The sequence below is a fragment of the Falco biarmicus genome, chromosome 11, assembly GCF_023638135.1.
Source record: "Falco biarmicus isolate bFalBia1 chromosome 11, bFalBia1.pri, whole genome shotgun sequence".
Taxonomy (NCBI): Eukaryota; Metazoa; Chordata; class Aves; order Falconiformes; family Falconidae; genus Falco; species Falco biarmicus.
This window is the reverse complement of record NC_079298.1, coordinates 19,540,214-19,563,937: the sequence shown is the minus strand read 5'-3', so window position 1 is coordinate 19,563,937 and position 23,724 is coordinate 19,540,214. Positions and strand designations below refer to the sequence as shown.

General features: G+C 45.0%; 1 long non-coding RNA gene across 1 annotated transcript in view; it reads right to left on the bottom strand.

The window, feature by feature from the left end:
* LOC130156778 (uncharacterized) overlaps window positions 1–22,060 on the bottom strand; it is a 73,112-nt gene extending 51,052 nt beyond the window's left edge. Inside the window, exons 1-8 of the long non-coding RNA XR_008824607.1 lie at window positions 21,526–22,060; window positions 19,054–19,181; window positions 11,870–11,971; window positions 11,103–11,193; window positions 10,741–11,021; window positions 6,628–6,827; window positions 2,144–2,185; window positions 903–958 (exon numbers count right to left, since the gene is read on the bottom strand). This is a non-coding gene — a long non-coding RNA (uncharacterized LOC130156778). The remainder of the gene's footprint in view (window positions 1–902; window positions 959–2,143; window positions 2,186–6,627; window positions 6,828–10,740; window positions 11,022–11,102; window positions 11,194–11,869; window positions 11,972–19,053; window positions 19,182–21,525) is intronic.
* Window positions 22,061–23,724: the final 1,664 nt, after the last annotated feature.

Here is a 23,724-nt window from a genome sequence, read left to right as displayed (position 1 = left end):
CACTAACCAGATTTTTATTTTAATGCACATCCTGCTGTACTGCAAACCTACTGCAGCCCTGCAGGCAGCATTCCTGCTAACGAGCTGCAGCACAGAAATCTGAGCATGAGAGCCATCTAAGAAGGTTCAGTCACAAACTGCCGCTGTGGATAGCAATGCTGTTTCAATCCACGAATAGCACATTAGAACCGTTCCTTGAAGTTGCAGCTGGGGCTTTTTTTTCCTTTTTTATTTTTCTGAAGACTGTCATCACGGTCCTGGCACAGCTGGGATAGCATCAGGAGCCCTAGCACCAGAACTCCTCTCCTACTGCAGAAGCAGAAAGTGGAGAGGGTGCACATTTGTGGTAATCTCCCTTTTACAAGATACAGATGAGCCTGCTCAGTGGCAAAATTAGCATGCTGAGAAAAGCTCTTCTCACCCTAGAGCAGCAACCTGCAGAGCTGGTGGGGGGAGAAGGGAAAGAAGAGGTTAGCAATATGATAAGTAGGGTGAAGTACTTTTTTTGAGCATTAACACTGACCTAGGCAAGACACAGAGTTGAAAAGTAGCAAGCATTTTCAATGAAAACCCCTCCATGTTTCATAAACTTCCAGTCATTCTTGTTACTTAATTGGAAAGCAAACCCATAGTTTTTATTTGTCTTCTTCTTTCTGTGCTGGCAAGAGGAGAATGGGAAAGGAAACAGAGAGAGAAAGGGTCATGACTAAGCTTTCTAAGGTCTTTTCTTTTTGATACTGTGCCTTGCTTTGGTTATTTTTTCATTACTTATTTTCACTTAAATAAAAGGTTTCAGAAAAGCATTTGTTTTGGTTAAAACCAAAATAAATCTTATCTATCATGGAGGGGGGAAAAAAACAACTGGCTTTAAGGAAGACAACCTCTTGTATCAGTGTGCTTACGTATTAAAGAGGGCATGTGAGTCAAAAATGCACAGCTGGACCAGCATAGGTCAGATCTGTGGGAAAAAAAAAAAAAGGATTTTTAACAATCTTTCAGCCCTCTCTTTATTAGACCTTAATTAAATCAATGGGTCAAAGCAACAGAGGGAAAAAAATGGTTCAGCTAGGGGACACTAATCAACTCCTTTCAGTGGATTGAAAGATATCTCTTAAGCAAGAACTAAGCTTTAAACCAACATCTGCCTCAAGTAACACATAGGTATTATTCCTTAAGAAAAAAGTATTTGCAGGACTACTTTTTCTTGAAAACAAAAAACTATTTATAAAAGAAAATATTGCTAATAATCACAAAGTAAGTCAGTGAGCATGCTTGAATGAGGACAACCAGTCAAAACTTTTGGGTTTTGGTTGACCACCATCCTTACATGTGAATTTGACAGAACCCAGTGCTGAAGTACCATCTCTTGAGCCCGTTGGTGGTGTTGGATTCAGATGATGACACAGCTGTGCTGACCATTAGACTTGTGAGTAGTATTTTAACCATTTACCTAGGTTAATCAAAAGTCTGGATTTGCTTATTTTTGTCCCCACAGATTTTGGCTAGAAAGCCGAACACTCCCTAAGATCCCACCATTATGCATGACAGAAAGGACAAATTCAGTTACATCAGTGCAACCTCAGTAGCATCAGGGAAGTTGAAAGGCTTCCTCCCTGTGACAAAAGGTGACACTTGAAGCACAGCAGACAACATGACTGACAGAGTGAGTGCTGGCAATACTCAGCAAGAGCCTGGCCCCAAAACTAGCATGCAACTCCCCTGCAAGGGTTGTATTGCAAACACAGACAGTACAGAGAGAACATACTGAAAGAAAATGGTTAAGATGAGAATCCCACCTTGGAGACACCAATGATTACTTGTGAGGATATTCAAACACAAAACCACCATCCTTGTTCTTCACAGGATACATACAGCAAGCTTGCCCTGCAGGAGCCAAGCCAAGCAGGGAGGCTGAGCTGGCATGCAGCGTGGTTGTGTGCCGTTGTCCCAGCATGAGCCCAGGGGAAGGAAACATAACTCAGAGCTGGAGTTTTCTCCCCTGCACACTCGTAGCCGTGGGAGAAGTCAACTTCCCCTGTGCCTGGGTCATGGCTGGGGACAAAGAGCACCTCCCTGGTTCTTGTCCCTTTGCTAGGTTTTGTGCAGATCAAGGTCATTTTGAATATATTTGTCTGATTCTTACCCTAAATGCAGACCCAGGATCCAGGAAGCTCCTGTTACAGCCCTACAAAAGAAAAGACAGATTTATTGCCTTCTTGATCTATGCTGCATAAAGAGACAATCTTACGTCTTAAAGATGAAATAGTAGATTTTAACTAAAGCATAACAGTCAGCAATGAAAAAAGTCTGATTCCCAATATTTATCTATTAAATTACATATAATACCTCAGATTAGCTTACAATTGAAAACCTGCTTGTTCAGGTACTGTTAGTCATGGCTGGTTCTGTAACATTACTAAGGGAACTACTCTCTCTCTCTTACCTGAAGAGCATTTGGAGCAGCATTACATGAGACATTTAGCCAAAGAAAGCAGTGGTCTTTCCAAACCCCCAAATGACTCTGTGCAGTTTTCATGACAGGATGCATGCAGGAAATATCACCAAGTTGCCATACAATATCCCTGCCTTATTATAATAATAATAATAATTTGTCTCTACTGCTTAAACCACTGTTGCATAAGAAAGTTAATATTTCCAGGGCACTGGGTGGGATACTTTTCTGGAAAACATGCTCTCAACAGGAAACCCAAACACAGTGCTAGAGAGTTATCTTAAGTAGATTTAAATAATTAAATCCAAAATTCTCAAACCACTTGCTGTTTTAAATTTATTTCTTTAATAACAAGCTGTTTCAGCAACACACTGGATTAGGGTTTCATTTATTCAAAATTTAAGGTCTGTCCCACTCTGAGTGTTATTTTAAGTATTTAGGGGAAATTTTGTGCTTGTGAAAACGAAGAGATTGTTGCATTATAAATTCATTTCCTCTGTTATTGCACAGGCCATGCACAGTGCAGCTGTGAAAGCGCCATAAGAGCCCCAGCAGTGTCCTCAAGCTCAACCTAGACGGGCGAGCCTTTGTTTTTGCACAAAGAGGAGCTGGCCCTTTCTTAGGTCTTCAGCTACAAGTACTTCCTAAACAGCGATGCCAACACCACTCAGTCATGCCAAACAAAGAGGGGGCGTTTAATGACAGCGATGACTGTCCGCTGGGGAGGCAGCCCAGGTGCCAACAGACATTTTTGTGCAGGACTTCCAAGCAGGGTTGAGCCCGGTGCCTGCAGCACTGCACCAAGTGGCGTAAGCAGCTCCTCCAGCAGGTGTTACCTCGTAAGGAAGGCCTTAGCGGCGCTTGCCATCCGCACAAGCTATTTTACAAACAAGCGAGTTTCTTATACGTTCTTCATCACCTCCAGGCATTCATATTCTTTTTAAGTACAGGAACATTAATTAGATTTTGACCACAGACCCCGGATTTGACTTACCCTGACAGGGTTTCCATTAGTGTAATCTGTAGGGGAATTCACTGTTTTAACATCTGTGCGCCTAAGGCCTATCTCACATTTACTGCCGTAGCCTGAAAAGCCTCCCTTGTACGGCTGTGTGTTTCTTCATGCTCCCAATTTCACAGAAGTCATTTCAGCACCAAACAGTAATTAGCAAAGGGATGGGCCTCGGCTGACATGAATGCAATTTATTGTTTTCCACAAGGCCCTGAACCGAGCAAACAAAGAACACAGTCTTGCTGTCTGGCATTTTATTAACTTGTATTGTGCGACATACCTTACTGATGGGAGATCTCTGAGTAAATGCAGCCACTAGTATGCAGTAACATGTGTGCTTTTGAAGAATATTAATTTCAGTTCAATTAGGCAAGTTTTGCGGGACCTCAGCCTCTAAAATAGGACAGCCACTTTTATAATTATCTTCTGTATTAACTTTATCACCACCCGACTTTTTACATAAATGCAACCTTTCATCTTTAAAATGCCACCACTTCTTCAATTTTGGCAACCGTACAGCATTGCTAATTATTTGCTCATTATGTGTGGTTAACTGATGAATCATTAATAAATGAATGAATGGCTAATATATTTTTATGGTAATTGGAGATATAACTGATTGCAGACTTCCTTTGCTTCTCAAAACTGCCCTGAATGAGCAGTAGCTGCTTAATTGTTTACAGATGATATTTATGCCACTGACAAGCTCTTCCCATCACTGTGGTTTATCAGAGGTGAGCCCTCCCTGTGCCAGTCGCCGTGGGCATGGAGGGGTGATGCTCTCCCTTCCCTGCAGCCTTGGAGCAGACAGGCATGTGCACACATTTCAGACGGGTTTCCCACCAGCTCCCCATGATGGCTGGGAGCAGAAGTACTGACACCATTGCATTTATTGTTGGCATTTCCAAGTAATACCATACCATGACATGGAAATGATACCTTTCTGCAAGTCTTCTCCTGCAGCCTGGGTGTCTGCAGTGAGTACCACCGATAGGGCAGAGAAATCAGGCTCCGGTGACATTTTGTTTTAACTCCATACTGTGCATTACAGTAAATGGCTTATATAACCTCTTGCTGCCAGTGCGCAGTTAATGAATTCAGAGGTAATTGCTGGGTTGATTTCTTCCTTTCTTTCTTTCTTTCTTTCTTTTTTTTTTTTTTTTAATAACCTATCTTTCCATAAATCATTCTTAGGGTATACAGTTCCAAAACACAGCATTTAAATCTGCTTGACAATTCAAATCAAAAGACATGACAGTAAGATGGCCAAACAAGGCTCCTTTAGCTATGAACACACGTCCTGAAGATCAAGTTAAAAATGCAAAGGAGATTACCAGTTCTTAATTATAATTATTTAACCAGGTGGGTAGTTTCTCTAATGAACATTTCTATGAAAACAGAATAACTAATGATGGTCTTAAAGAAGTCTTTGTCTTCCCATGTACTAATGATCACATTTATAAATATGCAGGAAGGCCCCCATGTACATTGCTAATGATAAGTAATTAAGCACCAGGCGTCAAAAGCTATAGAAAAGGGTCAGGGTAATGCAAGAGAAAATTAAAAATGCAATAAAATAAGTTGTGGAGCAAGATTAAATTTCTGGCTTCTGCAGGCCTGGCTACAAAGAAATCTTTTCCCCCTTCAGTATAAACCAGGGCTGCTGTGGGGTATCAAAACAAAATCTTCTAAGCACTTTCATTAGATTTTACTTGCCTCTGTGCTTGTACTCATATTAAAAACAAGTGAACCACCAGCCATTTAAAACAGACGCTATATTCAGTAAAGCTGCAGTTTCTCTCAATGTTTATGAGAAATCACTGTGGTTGAGATTATGACTATCACTAACCTCCTCAGCAGCATTTCAAAACTTCTGATGAAAGAAAACAGGGACGCATTAAAATTGAAACCTGATTTTGTTATTATTTTTTTTATTCCGGAGGTCCGTGCATGAAGGGCCTGTGATTTGATCCCTGGCAGGGTCCCCACCAAGGAGACTCAGACCCGAGACGCGCAGAGGGCTGGCTGGAGCCCACAGCTTTACTTCGGCCGCTGAACCCACACCACAAACCATCACGAAGCATTAAAGGCACTGCTCAAATTATAAAGAAACAGGTTGTCTTTGGTAGCAAAGACGTGTTTGTCTCTCTAAATGTAAAGCTGTTAAAATCAGGTAATGCTGACACTCCCCTGGGAGTTTGGCAGAGCCAGAGAGCCGCGGTCCCTGTGCTGCTGCTGCCTGCCGCAGTGCCTGGCAGCCATGGGCCCTCGCCACAGCTAGTCCCCCTGCACCCGAACCCAGCTGCTACTGCAGTTCAGGGTCCCAACAAGATGACAGTCTGGGTCTAAAGGAAATAGCGTACTATTGTTATTTCTCACTGAAAGTAGAATTCAACATGTTTTTTAAAATCATGGTGAGGAAACAGTAAAGAGTAGAGGGAGGGAGAGGCGGAGCGAGAAGGACACAAACAAGTGCTGTCCCTTTGCTGTGCACCTTACAAAATGGTGCCTCTGTAGCTGCTGCAGCCTGGCCGTGTCACAGGCCCACGGCCTCCCTCAGCATGCTCCCCCATGGGCAGCAACTTCACAAGATTTCTTGGCCTGATCTCAAATTTAACCAATTGGTTAGTTTAAAACACACACAGTCCTCATTTTTAGAGCTTGTGGACACTGGCATTAATTGCAAGTAATGCTGTGGCATTTCTTTCAGGTAAAACAAGTGACTCCCTGGCAATTCCATCCTTCCAGGACTTCATTTTGAAATTAATATTTGACTTCCAAGCTGACCTTTCATTGCCTCACACCGGGTATTTCTAGCACTGCCTTTAGCCCAGCCACGGCTAAAGCTCTCGCACGAAGCACCACAACCAGCAGAGTGTGCAAGCCCTTGCCGGGCAGCGCCATGCGCACTGACGAGTCAGCTTGGTTTTCGCTTTTATGGGCTATGCAGGCCAGCCTGCCTGTTTGAGCTGTTTCATTTTGCCTGCAGCCAAAAATCAAATAACCTGAAATAAAGCTTTGACGGTGAGCCACCGCGGTACAAGCGAGCGCGCTTGGCCCTGAGAGCGGAGCGCGTGCCGCTGAGGCGCGGCACACGGCCAAGCTGCACCTGGGGCTGAGGCCCAAACCCACCCTTTGCCGGCACCCACCCCCGGCAAAACACCTGAAGGGACATCCCTGAAGAGGACATCCTCGGGGAGTTCATGATCTCCTGCTGATGTCATCTTATTCCCTTGGGACGATGAGCCCGTGCAGGCCCCAGGCGGCCCCAGATGAGGGACAGCCTGCACCGCCACAGTCCTGCTGCCACGGCCGGGGGCTGCAGGGAGGCGGGACGAGTGTCTGCGTTGCTGCTTGCAACCGCTAAAATACAAGAAGGATAGGAAAAGCAGGTATTGAATTACAGTTATCTTCAATTAAAAAAATGTTTATCTTTGAAAATACATATCTGTTACTGACAAGCTCTGAAAACCACTGCTCCAAGCCTGTCAGTAAAACCAAATGTTAAATGGAAAATATTTGCCAGGATTTAAAATTAGACCTACACATTACTTACAGATGTTTCAATGAAAAACACTTGAAACTCAACCACACAGAGTAATAAACCCCACAATGGTGTATTTTTTTTATACTTCAAGTTAATTTTTATTATATAAGTAGCCATACGAAGAAGCCATTGCATACTGCTTAAATTAAATGTGGAGGAATGAAATCAGCAGTATCCCTTTACAGCATATGGTCCAGCAAATCAAATTATAAAGCTTTCCACATCTCATTAACTGCAATGAGTACAGTGAGATTTCTAATAAGTCACTTCTTTTTCATGTGAGAGGTGAGCAGTGACTTATTGTAAGTATTCTCACAGGATGACCCTTGTGCTGAAATTAAGAACTAATCTAAAATGGGAAAGGTCATTTGGTCAAGTCTGATCATAACATTTCCTCGTTATTGTTTTAGTTGGCATTGAAGCACATGCTTTCCCGGTGCACCAGCTGAAAAATGCCTTTGATAATTTCACTGACAGCGAGTAACCCACACACTGCCATTTAATGAGTTTGGGCTGGATTAGCTGACAATAAAGAATACAGTATAAATGCTTTTATAGAATGGATTTTTCAGCAGGAAAATTTCATACAGGCGTACTTAACTAATTTATTTGCATTTACCACTGAGATGTCAGTCCAAGTACTGCTCTGGTGCAAACTTCTGGTCCCCAATTAGACAGCAGCCTCCCAAATTTCAGCCTCCCCTTGAAGGGAACCTGCTCCCTGCTCCCCACTCATGGCCCACCTGTAGCTGTGGCTTTGGTTGCAGCAGGCACGCCAGGGAGATAACTGCATTGAAACTCTCACTTCCTCCTCTGCACAGAAAATCAAATCATTGTACAATTGCTCATCATGTGGCTTTGCTTTATGTGGATTCCTGATTTAGTGGCAGATCTGGTCCAGGAACTGAGGCATTCCTGGCTCCCCATCCCGGGCTCAAATCTCTAACCTGAATCCAATCTCCTTCCGCCATCAGCCTGAAATTGTTTGCTATAGGATATGTTGACCATAAAAATACGGCACAGTGCACAATGAGAGAAACATCTCAAGACAGTGGAAAAGAGAAAGCTCAGCCAGGCCAGCTGAAACACTTGGGAGGAAAATCAACAGGCTGTTTTTAGCAATTACAAAGTTGTTGGCTGATCTGATGTAGCTGGGCAGGAAATTCCATAGTGTTTGGAAACCATTGACAAAAATGTTCTGGCACTTGTATTCTCCATTTTGTACTTCAAGAAGAGTTAATGCGCTGTGCCCAAGAAATTCAGCATGTGAAGGAAAATGGGAGAAAGCTTTTCAAATAAATATGGAGACGCATAGACTTCCACAGTAGAAGAAAAGTACTGCGACTTACTTGAAACCTCCTGACACAGCACTCTAATGACTGGGCAGTAGCGGGAACGTGATTGTTCCCGCCAGGACGTTTCGCTTGGTTATTAACCTAATGGAAAATTCTGGAGGACTTGTAAACCAATCCTCAAAGGATGGATTTCTTATTTGGTCTAAAAACACTGCCTTACTTTCATGCAGCCACTACTGAGAAGTCTGAAACCAAGCTACTGTTTAGGTTAATTTAATTCCCCCTTAATGTTCATTAAATACTAAGTTGTTATTTTAGGGCACGTCAAGATGAGTTGCTAGAGCTAATTTTTGGAAAAAGCAGTGTTTGAGTGCAAAACGCAGCGTGCAGGGCATGTTCATGTCATTTCCTTTCAGCTATTTTAAGCAGCTAGCATCAAACCTGTTCAGAAGTCCTGAGGTCCTCAGGTCCATTAGTGGGGACCGGCAGGCACCTGTGCCCACCCCAGGCCCTGGGAAGAGGGGGACATGGGCTCAAAGCACCTCCATCAGATGGCAGGCAGCCATGGGCTTGCTCTGAGCAGAGGCTGAGCCCTGGCAATCAGTGGCAGCAAGGAAGAGAACAGAAGGAAAGGGAGGACGGGCACCATGAGTCTCTGGTTCCACTGACCCACAGCCACCCCTGTGGGGCACCAGCTCCACTGTCAGCTTGTGCTTCCCACCTCCCCTCTGCAACAGCTAAGCCTGCTTTCACCCTGCTTTCCAAAACATTCGGTGGGTTGGGTGGTGTTCTTTTTAAGTTGCATCTGAAAATTCAGCGGGTGGGCAAACCTTAAAAACATGAGTTGGAATGGTGACACTCAGACTGCAGAATGCCTGAAATAACAATTTTTTTTGGCAGACATGGACAACTCTCACATCTCACTAGAATTAACTTTCGACCTCCAGACCTCAGAGAGTTGGAGTTTCAAAAAATGCAGCCTTGCATGATGCGCACTGAACTACTGCAGTTCTCATGTGCATACAATCTGGCAGCTATGTATGCAAAAGTTTAAATTAATTAAGGCCAGAACAGACAATGTACTTTAAAACAACCTGAGTTGTTTTGCAGCAGTTAAGCTGAATGCATCAAACAAAAGCTCTGCCTCTTCCATTGTGCAAGGATTATGTTGTTCAGAGTACAGTCCTTCCACACTCCCAGTTATATGCCTTTAGCATCTGCTGAAGATCCTGCAGAAGGGCAGCATGTGACGGCACAGTTGCAGGGCCTCCAGTGAAAAAGGATCTCATTTAAGAAGGCGTTTGCCCCTCTCCACCGAATTCATCTGATGCTCTTGATTGCGCCTTGTTACTACATTTATCTAACTACATATTGACATTCTGGGCATATGGGAAAAAACTGGAAAAAGCCGAAGTGATGATATACTTGAACACAGCACCCTGCAGCTGTTCTGGAGGGACTGATTTCCAATACGCAGGGAGTCCTTAGTGAACTTGTAGCTCCTACTTTGAGAGCTTGGCCAGCTCGGTCTGCATGAAGGTTCAGGGTGTATGGCATGGGCATGAGGTCACACTCCCAGGCTCATCAGAGCCACAACTGAGCAAAGCTATTGCTTTCCAAACACCAAATGTAGGCAATTGCTATTAGCATTTCCATGCATGTTTTACTTTAAATAGTTGCTGGTTGCTCATCCTTCCCGTAGCTGAAAATTACCTACATACCTAAATGCATACAGTTGTTATGTGCCTGCATACATTTGTTTTAAAATAGCTTATGCATATATAACACAGACACAAAAGTTCTCCGATGCTTGTTCCTGGAGGGGTAATAACACAGAAATATTTAAGATGATTCAACAGTGGACGGCTCAGCAGATGTCTCCAGCATGGTGCAAGACATTAACGTCTGCTGACTCATCATCGGAGTTAATTCCTGCCTGGCTCATGTTCCCGTCATCTCAGCAGCAATTTAGTACTTGGTGAATTTTCTCTCATCAGGAGTAAATGTTATCACAGACTTGTGATTATGTGCTATTTGAAACTGGTAGAGCTAAAGCCATGTGTGATAATAAAAGGTAATTGTTTACCTTTGAAGTTGATATCTACGGCCTTCGCTGCACTCTGCAGGAAATTGGGCCAGTCCAGGACTGCTTGGGCAGCCGGGCTGTGTCTGACACCCCTTGCCAGGGTGTGAAAATGAGGTGGGTGCACGTGCAGAAGTTGAAACAAGCTAGCGGCACTTTTATAGACTTGTTTTCCCCTACTGAGTGAAGCTGAACACAATAAAAAATTCAGCAAGGAAAGAGTTCCCCTTCTATTTAATGTAATGACATTGCTGGCTAGCGTGGAGTAATCAAATTTTCTGCCGGTGGGAGGATGAGTGATACAATACCATCTACAGCTATGCAATACCATCTGCGTACCCATAGTCATACCTGAGCATAGATGCAAGTGTCACAGTCATGACGGAAGGTACAGGAGTGTGTCAGCATCAGGGTGCCCAGTGGCTTAAGCCCAACCCTCAGCCAGCAGCGCTGCTGTCTTCGTGGGGTCCTGCCACACTTTGGATGCGAGTGGTATCCAAACACCTGAGGCTGCAGTTTCCCATGTGTACAGCCACCATGTCCTGGGACACAGCACAGCCATCATCACCTCCACATCTGGGACAGGTCACTCCAGCATCCCCACAGCCAATGTGTGCCAGCTGATGGACGCCCTGCAGGAGACAGCATTCTGGGTGCTCCGAGGGCAATTTTTCTTTCAGTAGGCAGAAGCTGGGGTGCAGTTTCATACCGACCTTAGGAAGCGGAGCCATCAGTGTCCAAACCTGGCTTTCCAGCAACCAGCCTGGCCACAGGCAGCCACAGGCTCCAGCTACCATGAATTCCCTAATTTAAGAAACAGGAAAGGTGTAAATCAGAATACCAGTTGAAGGGATTTAGTGTTTGCAACATACGCTATTAACATGACGTTAGCTTTCACAACTAATTTTCAGCAGATTATTACTATTCCTAACAGAAATGGCCAGGGAGATGAGAGTTCTCAACATTTTTGCCTGCTTTTCCTTATTCTGCCTTATCCTCCCAAACAATCCACACTGGAATTCATAAATAAAGACATATGCACATTTGGAGAGTGTTCACATCAATTATCCCACTTTTTTTTTTTGGAGCTGGGAAGAAGGTATATTGCCTAAACGCTAATGCCTATGGATCTTTAATATTAATGTGATGCTCAAGAGATAATTACTTCTCATGAACTGGAATAAGTCTGGCCAAAAAGGTTGAACACATCCAAAATTCAGCTGATTTCAGCGCAGCTAATTCTGGTTGAGGTTTTTTTCTCCCCCCCTGGACACACTGCCAGATGTAATAGAAATAAGCCCCATTGAAACTGGCTGAGGATACGTATCATATTCTGATTGGTAACAGATTTGCAGATTATTGGAGAGGGGAGGAGAATTTACTAAAAAACAAAAGTCAGTTAAAATACCATTATGGTTCAGGCATAACCCCCCATGAAATAAGAGTCTTTCCCAGGGAGGATCCTCAGATGGAAACATACCTCCTGCCCTGGCACAGGATCCCAGAAAGAAGCGAGAGGAAACCGTCTACTGTAACCCTGCCCATGCCTGAATGCAAGAAAACTCTGGCGCCAATGGGACTTCTGGAAAAAGAAGAAAAGATTAGGTTTGGATTGAACTAAAACCTAGGATCGTCAGACCTGTGGCAGTGTGCTTTGTGGGTAATCTATAGGGAACGGCAAGGTTCAAAGCCAGAGTGAATAAAAGCTGCCTCTATCACTTTACAGAGGGAGAAGCATCTTGGTCTTTTGCATCAAGGCATGGGAAGGGGATAGCCCTTGCGTGCCTGCCCTGCAAAGCAACATTGAGCCCAGCTGCCATGAGCACGGTGAGTTAATTTCTGCAGCGTGGAAAACAGCACCTCACTGTGCGACTGCTTTCCAGAAAGCTGCCCAAAGCAGGGTTGGGAAGTGAGGAAAGGAGCTCCTGGGCGGCCCAGCTCTGCCCTGGCTCCTCCATCCTGCTGCGGATGAATCATGTACAGAGCCAGAAAGGAAATAAATGCAAACACATGGTAGTCAAAATGGCTTTCATAGAAAAGAAAACATTGGGCTGGAGCTGCTATAGGTGTGCAGCACAGCGTCGGTCCTGTGTGGGATGGGCATCTCTCAGTGCGCAGCTTTGCGCAGCCGTCTGCCCTGGCACGGGGAGTTATGAACATTTCCTGACTTGCTAAAGCTGTTTGACAAGGTCAGGCTAAATACCTCATTTCTTCATAGCTGAGTTTAAAATGTTTAATTTACATGGTCCTGTTTGACATGAGAAAGGCTGGAAGAGGGAAAAAGAGGCAGCAGAGCAAAGGAAAAAGACAGCAACCCTGGATACAACAGGAGTGAAGGGAGGTAAAGAGGAAAAATCTAGCTGGAAAGAATATGGCTGTCTACTTCTAGCACTAAATGCACATATACACTTAAACATATAGGTTACAAATTCAAATCTGGAAACATCATATACTTAACCCATGCCACTTTTATTTCACTTCCTTATATGAGGACTGTTTGACGTTTTCTAATTGCACTTCCATACCCTCAGCTTTCCATAGCACCTCCCTGCAAAGGAAGGTGGTAGCTGTGAGGTTAACTGTGGTGTAACAGAACCCTGCTGCATGACCCCCATTTCCTTTGCTTTGGAAGAAGGCTTTCAGCCAGGCGTGGTCTTGCTTCTCCTCAAGAAGTACCCCTGCAGCTGCTTTTGCTGAGCTTTCTGCTCTGATGGGAGTGTAAAAGCACCCATAGAACATGCCCATAATACTTATTTTGGCGGTCTGACAGCATCTTCCCCATGAATTAAAGGGGAAATACAACTATATTTTCAAGAAAAGCTCTCAAAATTTGATGGAACAATGGGCAAAACAAAACTTACTCTCCTGGCAGACCTTCTGTACTCCCCCTCTGAAACAATGTGACCTTTTACAAACTGTGCCGGTACTGCAGCTTCCTAAAAAGTCATAATGGCTTTTCTCTAAGCATGGTCAACATAATGATTTTCACCACACTCTTCCATCAGTGCAGCCTGGAGCTTGCTATGTGTTCTTGGGCCTTGCTCCTTTTACTATCTGGGCAGACCTTTCCATAACAAAAGAAGATGCCCCATTTTAATAACACAATGTGTCTTTCCAAAGTCAAAGAAAATACTCATGATTAAGGATACTCACAGAGCAGGGCCGTGACTTTTTAAATGGCTGATAAAATATTTCAACCATTAATATTAGCACTTCAAAACTGAGAGGAATTCAGTAGTTATTCGCACAAATACTTTTCATATGTATAGCATGGATCTCAGGTTCTTATTTTGTGATGAACATACTCATACATCTCCAGTGTAAAGGTGTAAGAGAACAGCCAGCCACGGTGTGTTTTGTTAGCATTGAGGCAAGATGCTCTGCTCAGCTTTTGCATAACAATTCAGCCATGATTTTAAGTATTCAATTCTACTTGTATGACTTCTTAAAATTCCCTGCAATATAATTATACTGATGGGAATGCAGAAAGATAATTGCTTTTAGAGAAAAGTTTCTCTTTTGTTTCACATTCATCTGGCTTCCATAAATAGAACAGGAGACCTTGAACAGCAGCAATATGCATCCATGTGTCTCTAGCTATTTATTTACAAAGCTAGACCTTGACAAATGTAATTTGTTCAATAAAATTAAAAAGGATGCACAATAATTCATTTAGACAAAAAGGCTTGAAAAGGAACGTCACTGGGAGCGTGCCTCATCACTGGAAGTGATCAGCTGATTCTTGAAGAACTGGCAGGTGCTCTCCTTTTGGAAAGCAGCAGTGAGGTAGCACTTAGGAGAGGAGAAAAGTGAACTAAGAATCAGAGCAATTCTTTATTCAGGCAATAATTATACAAATTAGATCCATGAAAGCCAGAGAATGACTATGCCTTGAACCCTGTCTGTGTGCATAGAACAATGGAGAAATTAATAATTAAATCTATTACATATGCTCATAACTCAGCACAAAAGATACTTCACCAGCTCAAACAATTCTGCATTTTCATTTGAATAAAGCTTTCACACATTTTTTTCTCATTATATATGTATTATATTTTAAATTTAACAGCTTATTTTGTTGCCTTTATGTCTTGAATTAATAAGGCCACACTTTAATGCACTAATGTTGAATAGCATTAGCATGCTTTACAGTCATTACTTGGAGGGAGGAGGAAAATCCCTAGTTTCCCAGTGGTGAAATCAATTTGCCCATAACTTCCTGTCTCTCATAACCTCTGCTAGCATAGCTTGAAACTTTGTGCTGCTTTTCTTACCAAAAGACTTGTTCATACGTTCTGGCTGCAGACAGGAAAGGATCTGAAGGTAATGCTGTTCTGTTAAGTTTGCACGAACAGTTCAAGAACAGACTGAAATCTTTTCAGCCAGTTAAAGCAATTAGCAGCCAGATACACCGAGCTGATGCTATTTCCCTTGCAAGAAACAATTTAGCCTCAGAAACACAGACAGCTCAGTGAGTTCTGACCCAAAATCATTTTTCTTTGGCTGGGTGGGGGGATGCAGGCACCTGTGGGGCTGGTGGGGGTGTGGAGGAGGGCAGGGGCTGGACAACCAGCCAACTTCATCCCTTCCCAGCTGGGGAGAAGGACCGGCTGCAGCATCCGAACGCCGAGGGTGGAGGGAAGAGTAGACAGGGGAGAAAAAACACTGAAAGACTTCAGATGTAAAAATTACTGAGAGTTCCTCCCAAGTCCTGCTTCCTAGATGGAGGCTGACTCCAGGCCCTCGCAGCCTGCAGCCCACGCAGGCCCTCCGAAAGCTGCCAAGTCAAATAACGCTAATTGCATTACAGATTGCGAGCAGAATTCGCTGTTCTTTTCAACTAAACTGAAGACTTTCCATTTCCATTTTGTTTGGGGAATTCAAGTGGTGTGCATATTCCTGCTGCCGGCCAGGATATGGGGTTAGAAAAGGGGTGGCAATTTCTCACTCAGAGACCAAAAGAAGATCTGCAAACTTGAGAAACCAGAGAGGGTAACGGAAGGAGCACGCTACAGACTGACAGCTGTGGCAACAGCTGCCTTGGTGGAGGCTCGCTGCCCCTCACATGTGTTGGGTAGTACAGCCTGATGGGGGTGGCTGGACCCCAGCCCAGCATGGCGAGCAGGGATGCTGCTGCAGCTCGCCCATGGCAGGTGCCTGCAAAGCTTCGGCTCCCTGACATGGGGCACCCACATCTGTGCTCCCTGGGTCCCCACGGGAGGCACTGGTGGGGACAGCCTGCACGGGTCACTGAGCCACCACACAGCCCTCACCCACCCCCCAAAAATGGGAAGCCAGGGAGCAGTGCTGAGGCTGCTCCCCGGGCACCGGTGGGGGAAACACCCCACCTCAGGGGGCACAGCCGTGGCTAGCGGTGCTTCCCGTAATGGCACGCAGAGGAGTGATTTTCAGCTGTTGTCAGCATCATGGCACAAAATCCACTCCCACTCCCCAATACCTCTTGGAGAAAATGCTAAAAGGTTTAAAAACTTCAGTAGGAAAGCCAGATGCCCACATTTAACTTAGAAACTTTACATCATCCTATTATTTCCTCCGTAATCTATAACACAGGAACACACGTGTATGTGCCGTCTCTTTTTGCTTAGTTGCACATGTCACATTCAAAATCCTTAACAGTACCCAGTTTTGAAGTACTTTGCAATTATTAGGATGGCTCCTGTTATCTGGCAGCTCCAAGGAGAAATGAACTCCGATTTTTGGAGTGAACAGAAATTCTGACAAGCCCTCCCATCCTTCATTCGATATGGGAAGGCTCTAGTCCTCTTGAAAAGCTCTTCAGGACTGCTAACCTCACTCCATCAGCTGCAATGTAATATACATTTCGCACTGCAGCATCCCTTTCATCCGTGTTTCAGCTGAATGGAGATGTTATACTGTCACGCTTATTTAAGCAGAAGGGTTATCACTGTTCCTTCATACAATGCTGTATAGCTCAAAGGTGCAATAAGAAGCCAAGAACTATGCCAAAAAGGTTTGGGAACATAAACAACGTCAATTTGCTCCTTTAAGTATCATCATGACAAATTTACCGGGCGGCTGGTGAGATAAAATGCAGCACTTTAAATATCTAAACTAATCAATAGAGAGAACCGAGCGTGCAATCCATTTTCTGAGAAGGGCAACCTTTTAAGGTTAATTCTTCATTCATATAAATACAATGCAAGGGTCATTATTTAACTTAAAGCAGCCCTTCATTATGGTATAATAATTAGGCTCAGTTTAGCACTAAAATTAGCCACCAAAGAAGCCACCTTGCTTCAAATAAGGGCTAAGCCCGGGAAAGAAAAACCAACGGCCCTATTGATCCCGGAGGGAGCTCCCGCCCCCCCCGCTGCGCGCACCGCGCACCCCCGTGGCCGCGGCGGGCCGGCGGGCGGGGCCGGGCGGGCGGGGCGGGGGCGGCCGCGCCGCGCCGCTCCTCGGGCACCATCTAGTGACGGCGGGCGGCTCCGCAGCGGCGGCCCCGAGGCCCCGGCCCCGCTAACCCGCGGCGGTTCCGCCCCCGCCGTTGCCGTACCGGAGCCCCGAAAGGAAACGAAGCGGTTACGGTCAGGGCGCCCGCTCCCTTACCGCGTCGGTGGGCGCTCGGTAGCCAGCGGCGGGCAGGGGCAGGGGCGCGGGGCGGGCGCGGTGTTCGCCCCGCCGAGCTCGCCCGGCCCCGCCGCTCCTCCGCCAGCTGCTCGGGGGCCGATGCAGGCTGAACTCCGCGGCTCAGGGCTTATCTTTCGCCAGGCTCAGCTCTGAGCGCCATCAGATCAAAGATCGGGCCCTTTGGCAACGGCGAGAGTGATCTCCGCGATTACCGGTCACGTCACTGTCCCTGGACAATTGCCACCTCCTAACAAGGGGAGGGGGGCGGGCGAGCAGCATGCACGCCACCCCCGGGGCAGGCGGCACCCCGGGTGCCCCCCCCCCCCCCCCCGCCGGGGGTCCTGGCGCTGCCCCTGCCCTTGGCCAGCCGCGGGGGACCCGGCAAAGCGCGGGTGGGAGCGGGCCCCGTCCCCCTGGGCCGCCACGCTCCCGCGGCTCTCCGGCAGCACTTAGTTGTTGGCCAGATCACTCGTATGTTAGTGCCAACAAAAAAAATTTCCTGTGTGCCCTTGGGGATGCCGCTGGATCTTGCCGTGCCTCCATTTTCCTCTATAAAACAGAGCTAAGTACTTCTTTTTTTAAAACTATATAACAGCACTGTAAAAATCCAGTCGTTATCCAGTGCTGTTTCCATTATCCTCATCTTTGAATATCCCTCCTTTTCTAACACATTACCTGTCCCCTGATGGGCCCAACCGCTACTCGATCCCCATTCACATATTGCGCAGAGAAAAAAAACCCCAAATTTCTGTGATTAAATAAACAAAGAAGCTTTTCACAAATCTTTCCCTGGAACGTTCTCCACTGTGTCCTAAATGGCACTGGGGAGCACTGGCATCACTGTTTGCTGAGGTACAGCACCCAGATGGGGACAAATACAAGCTATCTGCCAAGCCCTGGGACAGACGGAGCCCCCCCCCAGCCGCTGGCCTGCCACACCGTCGGTATTCATGCACATTCAGCTTCACAAGGAAAAGGATTAGCAGCATGCCTGGTCAAAGCAAAGGAGATGATAGCAGGAGTTTAAAACAGCTTTCCCGTGGCCGCGCAGGAAATCTGCAGCAAGATGAAGGCTATGACCAGAGACTTGTGACTGTGGCTCACACTGCGAGCAGCAAGGGGCCACCCCTCCAGCAGTGCCGGAAAGACGCACGCACACGCTTCCGAGATAGGCATACGGAGCGAGCCTGATGCCTTTCCTCGGCATAACCTATCAGCAATGTGGTTGCAATTGGCCTAAAAGGTGAATTAAGTGAACTCCCTCTTAGCATTTGCATTGGATTTCTTTGCTTTTGACTTTCTCATAAGCAGAGCATTACTTAAATCTAGTGAACTCAACTTTAAAAAGAAAATTCTTGTATCTATTCATTAGGGGACACACGGACACACACACACTAAACAGGTCTTTTGCCTTCCATGAGAGTTGCCTGCAACACGCAGCCATGGAGAGTCTGTCCCTTTGTGTGCTGAGCACTGGTAGCGGCCAGCAGCAGTTCCGGGCAGAAACTGATTCCACTGAGTTTCCGAAGGTAAACGCATTAGGACAGATCTCTGCCCGAGTAGACCAAGATGTCACAGCAAACACAGGAGACACATGACATCTTCGACAGGGAGGCCAAAGGAGGTGGCAGAGCCATGGGGCACTGCTGGGCTGGCAGGGAGAGGATTGCTTGGGTGGGGGCAACAGCAGCCTGCTCCTGGTGAGCACCACAGATATATCTATGTCTGTGCCCCAGACATAAAAATGGAAAAAGCTTCTTTTGAAAGGGTGGGGTGGGTGTTAAAGAGATGTAGAAATGCCTGGGTTCAAACAAAGTTTTATAGGAAGGTGGGAGTGCACTCAGCCTGTAAAACAGCCGAACGGTAGTGACAGGCCACCACGTGATATGCTGCCTGGGCAAAGGGATCTCACGGTAGTGTATAATCAGGATATGCTGCAAGTTTTATGAGAGGGATACCACTGTCAACAGCTGATTGAATAGCTTTTCACGTAAGCAGCAAGTGATGGACCTTGCCAGGGATCAGCAAGGGGAAAGAGAGACAGCCGTTTACCTTGACATGTTTCTTCCACACAAGCCAAACTTAATTGCACACGTCAAAAGGAAAAGGCAACGCATGGCTTTTGTCCGCTCCCGATAAGGATCAGATAGGGCTCTTCCTGTCTTCTCCAGCAGCCCTTCCTCCAGCGTAGCATGCAGAGGAGGAAGAAAATACAGCTTTGAAGGTCAGGTAATGGCCTAATTAAAGCAGAATTCCAACTCCAACGCTTGTGGCCCTGCCCTCTTAAAGCACAGTGCTGGGTCAGGCTGTCAGTTGTGGTTTAGTGCACTGGTGCTGTTAGCACACCCCTAGTAATATGCTCTTTGGCTTCACGTGGGTCAATTGACATGCAGGTTTCTAAATAATTGCAGCAAGCGCTGAGACACGTGTTAATCTTAAAGCAGTTATTGCCCTGCGAAGGGCACCCACCCACAGCCCCTCTGGAGATGGGCAGAGCTGTCAGAGGCTGAGAGCAAGTCTCCCATTCAAAAAACAAACCGCAGTGTGGGTGCTCAGAGACAGGGAGGACAGTACAATGGCCTTTGCAGCAATGGTTGGGCAGAGGTTAAATGTGTTGCTGGCCCAGCGCCCCAAAAAGTGTGCACTGGTCCTGCAGGCAATGAAAGCTCTGGGGGAATTGCTCTCTAAAGTAGATGTGATGCTACAGCCCTCAGCTTACACAGGCACATTTTTATGGCCCAACAGTATTTCTTTAGAGTGTAGGGGAAGGTAATATTCCTTTTGAGAGCATTACAGCATGGCAAGGGCACAGGTGCTCTTGGGCATGTTTTTAGTTAACCATAGGCCCGAATGTACAGAAGAAAATTAAAGTGGTTTTTTTTGGCATGATCTCAGTCCAATGTACTTGTGCTTTCGTTTTGTATGACTAGTCCTTGCTGGGGCAGGGGAATATGCTTGCTTTCTTTTTCAAAATGAAGCGAAAAACCTGTCTTTACCCTGTTAAACATTAGTAAAGTCTGGGCTGTTGGTCTGGGAACACAAGTGGGTCAGTTCTATATAATACAATGTTATTTGTGCCTCCCCAGTTCTCCCCTGCAACTGATCACTTCACCACAGGGCTATCTGAAGCATTCGCGAGACAGGACTCTGAAATGCCACTGTCCTCAATGGCTACAGATGTCTAAAAGAATCAGATCGCCTTTTCCGATCTTTTTCTCCTTAATTTTTAAAGCGGTTAATATAGTGGACAAATGAAGAAGGTAATCATGTCATTCCTTTTCTCCAATCACACAAAACCTCAGAAGCAAGAATTGGACTTAGGAGGACAAAAGCAGGTGGAATTGCTGCACTCTAATCCCGTCACACTGCCAGCACAGACAGCTGTTCCTGTTCTGACCCTTTTCCAAATGAGTCAAAAGAGTTAGTTTAAACTTTCAGAAAGTTGCTCTGTGTTGCTTTATTTCCCACTCCAGGGGCTAGAATTGATTTTGGAGTCTCAAAGAACAGTATCTTGCACCCTGATATGGCTTCAGCCAACAACAGCAAGTTTGAGGGATTCATAACTCATGGCCAGTACTGCAAATACAGCGATCTCCAGACCCTCACACCTGTTCTTTGACCCTTTCTAGTGCCTGAAACATGACAGGCAAGTAGAAAAATTAAATTCCATATTAAGACATAAAGAATTTTTTAATTACATTAAAATGCTAGAGGATAGCATGCATTAATTAGGAGTATTAGTCATGCCAAGGCAGAAAGTTATATAGGAAGACTAGCGAAGAGACATAGGAGGAGCTCTTGCAGGGGCTCAGGAGGTCTCAGCTGAATTCCTGGCTCCTCCACAACATTCTTGCGTAGCTGTAAGCCATTCACCTATACCAACATCTCTGCTGTATTTGCAGGCACCGCACTCCTGGCTTAGGAGTGCAATGAAAACCCCAGTCTTGTTGTTATCTCAGCGCAAATCAATATCAAAGCACCTCAGCAGGCAGACCCACCAAGGCAAGACCTCGTTCCTAAAAACTGTTCCTGTTTGCTGTACCCAACAGCTGGCAGCAATGTTCTCGCTGCCAGCAGAAATGGGAATGCAGCTGGGCCGTTCCCTCCCCTGCACGGGGCATCCCTGCGGAAGCACCAGCGGGCCCACGCTGCAGCTGGGCAAGGGGTGAGCCTGCATGGAGGCAGCAGGAAGGATCAGGAGATGCAGTTTCTCAGGACAGACAAATCCCACCTGTGTTTCAGTGCCTTACATCTGATACAGAATAACGGTACCAGATTTTCTAATGAAAACATTGCAAAGGGTAAGAGGACTGTATTCAATACTATCTGGTAATAATCAGATATTATGGCAGCCACATGCCAATACTGCTTACCAACACAGGCTTCCTTTTGATCTGCAGCACTATTGGTTTATGTGCCAATAAAAATATTTACGTGCAATAATACTAACGCAGCTCTTACACCAAGTTATCTACAAAGAACAAGCACCTATAGTGCTCCCAAGTAGGAAAAGAAAGCTCTTACCTGATGGAAAGACTTTTCTCTGTTGGATAGATAATGACGATAGAAGCCAGCAAAATGCAGGAATTCTCCTCCTCCATCTATGCTAGTCTACTTGCTTTACATGTGCAGGGTAAAACATCTGTCTCTGATGAGTAACTGTGGGGAAGTTACTTAAACTTCTCAGTTACGCTGTATGTCATCTGACAGACTGGAAAGTTATCGTTCCTAGAACCAGACACCAATATTCCACAACTAACCTTCCTACTGCCATTCAAGGCAGCCAGACAAGTGTTCAGCCAGCAGCCATTTTTGCCTATCACCTGCATATTCTTCACAGGAATTTGAAACATGAACAAATGTTGCTAATAAATCTTATTATTTGATGCATTTATAGACAGCTGGTGTATTGGCAGTTGGAGCCTAGAAACCAATCCACAGAACACTAAGAAACACTCCTAATGTGAAGGGACATTCGGTGAGTGGAATCCCTTCAGTTTTTGAAGTTATGTGGGTGGGGTTTTGCCCCAGCCTTGGGCAGGTGGGGAATTTGGGTTTGCTTTTCATTTATGTTGCTTAAACATTGTTTCTCAAAAATCTTCTAAGATTTTTTTTGATGGCGCTTTTTTTTTTTTATAGCAGCAGCATCACATGAAAAACAGCTATTTATTCCTTGAGGGTTCCCCCTGCCCCCACCTGATTTGGGAAGAACAGTAGTATGGGGGTTTTTTTTTTGATTTATATGGAAAGAGGAAACCACCCTGGGCAAAAAGTCTACAGTCAGCAGAAGCAGCGCTTTGTCTTCAAAGACTTAAGACACAAGACTCTCAAATGATTAATGTTCCTAACTCACATTTTTCTTGCAGATGTGATTACGGAAGAGAATATGAAGACGAAACAATTTTTAAAAAAATTGTTAGAAATGTATTTTCATAACAAGAAACAACAGAAAACAATTTTCTAGGTGGCTTTAAAAGAATAAAGTCAACAATTACAAACTCAGGTGCCAAACTGTTGATGGATGTGAATACTTTGGCACCAAAACTAGATATTCTGCTTTCCTAGAAAGTTACTGATACTTGCTTAACCTGAAAAAACCAACCCATAGACAATGTATTAAACAAATACATATTAACATAAATAGCTAAATTCAGGCTCCCCATTTGAAAAAACAACCAATACTGTTATCACAACACTTAGTTTGCATTGCTTTTAGCTATGGAATATCACAGACTCCTAGAAATTTGAGAATATCCTGTATGGCTGCGATACCCAGATCTCCATTTCCTTCTGCAGTATCTTTGGAACTAGACAGTAAGACTTGTGCTTATCAATCATTATTTGAATTTGGATAACAAAATGAGATTGGCATGGGGGAGAGTCTACAATGCAGCTATAGAGAAAAGCACATTCTTCTGGATTTTGAACACATATTTTTTGTGCATATGAGAAACATGAGAAAAAGAATGAGTTGAAGTCAACGCACGTAAGCAGAACATAAAATGCCAAAATAAATTTGAACAACTCTCTCAAAGTCTGTGATAAACCATGACATCAGGGCTTCTCCCTCCTCTCAGTCACAAGGTACATGACTGTCTTGGAAAACACTGTTGTTAAAGGAGCAATAACCTTTAATACTAGGATCTTCCACTGCAGAAACCTCTTTTAAATTTGCTTCCTAGGTACTCGAACCTCGATTGAAGGCCAAACTGGACTGCTCAGCAGATGCTGAGAGGCCATTTCAGATACACAAAGAAGCTGGGCTCTGAAAGCGCATTCAAGTGTCTGCCTGAGCATGCTTTGCTCCCTCTGACTACTGACAAGGTTTTCAAACTTGGCTTCCAAAGTTGCCTTTGAATCTTTTTGGCTTTGTAATTCACCCTCCATTTATCTCGGTATGATCAAGTGATGAGAACTATGACAATTTATGTGTAGACACACATGTGCACCTATATATGTGAGAGGACATTCCTGGATGGGTGAGTTGGGGAAGAGGGGGTATGGAACCAAAGTTACACATGAGCTGGCTGCAGAGCTTTAGTTAATAAAACCTGCTGATTGCAGCCTGATTCTCATCTTGTCAGGTACTTGTCCTGCACAAAGATTTAAAAACAAAAAAACCACACAAGTTAAATAACCTTGCTAGATGAAGTGACTTGTCAGATACATTGGATAAACGTATCCAAGCTGTTGTACACAGAGTCACTAGCGTGCACAAACTAA